This window comes from Mus pahari, chromosome 16 (genome assembly GCF_900095145.1).
Source record: "Mus pahari chromosome 16, PAHARI_EIJ_v1.1, whole genome shotgun sequence".
Lineage (NCBI taxonomy): Eukaryota > Metazoa > Chordata > Mammalia > Rodentia > Muridae > Mus > Mus pahari.
This window is the reverse complement of record NC_034605.1, coordinates 60,600,104-60,604,300: the sequence shown is the minus strand read 5'-3', so window position 1 is coordinate 60,604,300 and position 4,197 is coordinate 60,600,104.

Genomic DNA, 4,197 nt, shown 5'->3' with positions numbered 1-4,197 from the left:
TCCCGACTGTTCCCCTCCTCCCCACCCTGGGCCGTGCTCAGCATCTCTTCCATAAATGGCAGCAAAGCCTGCTGACTTTGGCGCCATCTTAGCGTCGTTAGTGGGAACAGAATGGTCATTTTGGGGGGGGAGGGCAGTTCTAACAGAGGTCTTACAATTGAACCCCAGGCTTATGCAGAACATAAGACTGGCAAAAAGCTAACCAATCAACCCAACCCAACCAAACCAAGCAGCTTCCCTGAGCACCCTGGAGTCCTTAGCTTTAGTGTCTCTTGGTATCTTGCATTTCTTATATAAAGTGGCACAAAGCCTATAGGCATAGCCCCCTCTTTACCTCCACCACCTACAGATTGTTTTAAACCGCCTAAGTCAGTTTAAATGCTCTGTGTAAGTCAGTGTCTTCTTTTGTTTACAAAGTAACACTATACATCATAAGTTCAAAGACAAGGGGCCTTAAATCCCAGGAACCACAAGACTTGAAGTCACCAGTGCCCGCAGGAGTGCTGGAGAACCCGAGAATCTGTGAGATGATGGGGTGCCTGTGTGGTACACAGTTCACGTGAATTCAGTGTCACACTTTGTATGCATATTTGGGTTTTCCTTTTTTGGGAAATAAAGTGTCCTGCTCCCCAACCCCTAGGTTTTATTTTCTTTTTGAGGGACTAGAGAGATGGCTCATTGTTATACAACAGCAGCTGCACTTGCAGAGGATCCAGGTTCGGTTCCCAGCACCCACACGATGGTGCCCAACCATCCTTAACTCCAGTCAGAGGATCTGATGCCCTCTTTGGGTACTACACAAATGGTAAATAGCTACACAGGCAAAGGCCCACGTAATATTAAGTGAGCACTTACTATTCTCATCCAAACTCTTCTCTCTTCCTCTAACTCCTCCCATGCCCCCACAAGGCCTCTCTCAAATTCATATCTTCTGTAATTCTCTCTCTCTCTCTCTCTCTCTCTCTCTCTCTCTCTCTCTCTCTCTCTCTCTCTCTCTCTCTCTCTCTCTCCACACACACACACACACACACACACACACACACGCACGCACATACACACTTACTGAACTAAATTAGTGTTGACTACTTGAGTACAGCACATGTTTCCTTTAGGATCTTGTTTGTGTTCACAGATGCAGATCCTAGAGAAATGGGGCTCAGCTGGGCTCACATGTCTAGCTTTAGATGCACCTGTGTCCTGAGTCCTGGGGCTGAGGGAGAGGGGAAGGAAGATCCCCAGGGAAATTCATGACGTGTTTAGCTCAAGTAAAAGAATTCTGGGCAGCAAGCTTTGTGCGTCGATTCTGGCATGGCTATTTACTTACCTAACAATTTTCCTCTGTGACAAGAAAGGTGCGCCACAAAAGGCTTGTGTGCCGTGAAAGTGGGCCTTCGTAGGAATATAATTATAATGTATCACCCGGTACAATTCTCTCCCACCTCTGTCCACACCACAAATGGAGGAATTGAACACAACTATTGAATTTGAGTTCAATAAAAGATTTGTACCACTTGAATTACACCTCTACACAGGAGACAGGGTAGGCTAACCTAATGGCTGTTGGATTCAATATCATAGGCCACCACCCTGGGAATTCATCTTGTCCTGTACCCAGAGAGAGAGGGAGCGATAGAGAAGCTGGTCATCATTTCTAAATGCAGTCACCTTCCAATTATCCGTGATAATAGAAGACCACAGCATACGGAGGCTCTAAATACAGTTTTAGTTCGGCTTAAGGAGTGGCACGTTTAGTTTATTTTCCCACCTGAGTTATTTGTCTTGCTCGGCTTACAAACCTCTAAAGGCACTCGGTGCTGTGCCGGGCGGGCACTGTCTTTCTGTCTCCTCCTCCTTGGCTTTCAGAATGTGAAGTGTATTTTACTTCATTTCTGGATTTTAAAAACCATTAACTTTGAACTTGCAAAATGCAGGAGCAGAGGATCTCCTTACCTGCCTTGCAGAGCTCACTTTAAAGCTACCATCACAGGTAACAGTAGGTGGACCAACATTCGTACAGTATCAAGGCTATGCGACCTCAGGAGTTTCTCTCTGTTTCCATATTCACCAGTTGCTGTTTACCCCTTCCCCCCTCTCTCAGATATATCAGATATATAGCCCATGGTAGATGGTTGTGAGTCACCATGGTTGCTGGGAATTGAACTCAGCACCTCAGGAAGAACAGTTAGAGCTCTTAACTGCTGAGCCATCTCTCTAGCCCCCAGATTTCTCATTTTGAAAGTTGCTCCATTTTTCTTAACTTCATGATCTCAACATACCTAGGGACTATGGATCAACTGATCTCTCTCTCTCTCTCTCTCTCTCTCTCTCTCTCTCTCTCTCTCTCTCTCTCTCATCTCCAGTTTTAGTTTGTCTGACAACTTCTTATGCTTGGACTGAAGTTTTTGACAAAAACACCAGAGGTGTGAATGACAACTCCAGTGAAGGCTCCTGGAAGTGGAAGTCCTCCATCCCCATCCACTTCCATCATATGTAAACACACTGCCATCATGAACTTGTACTGACACACAGTTATTACTAAGCCCTGTTATTATAGGGTCTCTCTTGAGGCATCTTTTATGGGTTTGGGCAGATGTTTCTTGACCCATTGCCTCACAAATGCTCCAGGGTATAGCTATTTATTTCTCTCCCCCCCCCCCCAGTTCCTAGGAGTCACTGATTTCGAAAAAGTTTTATTAATTTTGTTGTATGTGTATCGAAGTGTTTTACCTACACACGTCTGTGCATTATGTGTGCGCAGTACCCAAGGAGACCAGAAGAGGGCATCAGACTCTTGGGATTGGAATTACAGAAGGTTGCCAGCCACAAGATGTATGCTTGGAACTCAGCCTGGGCCCTCTGCAGGAGCAGTAAGTGCTCTTAACCACTGAGCCATCTCTCCAGACTGCCCACTGACTTTGGTTGTTAAATCTCCATTGGTTGAACTTTCCCAGAGTGCCACATAGCCAGAATCATGTAATAGACTGCCTTTTCTGATTGGCTTCTTTCACTTAGTAATATGCATTATAGCTCTGGTCATTTTCATGCTGTATAAAATTCCATGATGCAGTTCATTTATCTAAGCCTCATTCTTTTGACAAGCCATATCTATCTTTAAGAATCTTCCTGCTTTCTGACAAAGGAAGACATCCCAAGTTCATTTTGTATTCCCCCCCTACCCCTAGCACTGAATCAAAACCACCTTTCAGATGGTCTTAATTTTTTTAAAAAATAATTTCATTTAGAGCTCAAGCCTTTGAGATTAGGGATGCACATTGCTGCCTGAGTGTGACAATTCTAGATGTTCCAAGGACAAAGCTAGGACGTACATGTACACGTACTAACCTGTGGGTCAAAGCCATCGGTTTCTTCTACAATTGGCCAACAAATAATGTAGCCACAGGGGCAGAGGTAAAATCCAAGGGTGGTCCTGTCACCAGCTCCCTCTCCCTTCGGCCAAATGCTCCACTTGCATGAAACAGAGGCCATCACGAGACTTTTCTGTATCAGAGTTCTCCAGGAGTGGGTCACGTATGCTGACTGCTGTCAGCACACAACCCGAAGTTTCTCAGGAGCAGCCCAGCACAGAGATCACGGGACAGACTTATCAACTGGTGCGGGCTACCAACCACACGACCTCACCTTGAACCAAAGTCCATGCTGATCGCACACATCACCGAGTACATACCGTGACGTTTGGTGGTCCTGCTTTCACTGGCACATTCCTGTGCCAGTTGAAAGAGCCTTTTGACCAGTTTGGGATGCTAACCGCACCCTGAATCTGCACCTTGAAAACCAGTGGGTGCTGTGACCACAGCGGATAGAATGCACAGATCTCCGAGAGGCAGAGGAAGGTGTACCCTGCTCACCCTTACTCCCAAGGATCCACTTGGTAAATCTGGGCTTCCATTCATACCTTTCCAGTCTCTGGAGATCAAAGCTCCCAGGAGGATCCTCCCGGGTCCACGGTCCCTGTTCCTCTAAATCAATTGGTTACAAAAGTCCCAGGGGACAGGGACACTAGAGGGCAAGACTTACTTCTCCTCACTGACACTACCTAATAGCCCGCCTCCTCCTGACCATAATTGTCAATCGTTCCTGCAGGTCTTCTAGACTAAGGAAGCAAAGGTAACCAGAAAGCAGTCATAACTCTGTGTTTACTGGGGAAGGGAATTTGGTGTAGGATCTCATTGTATAACT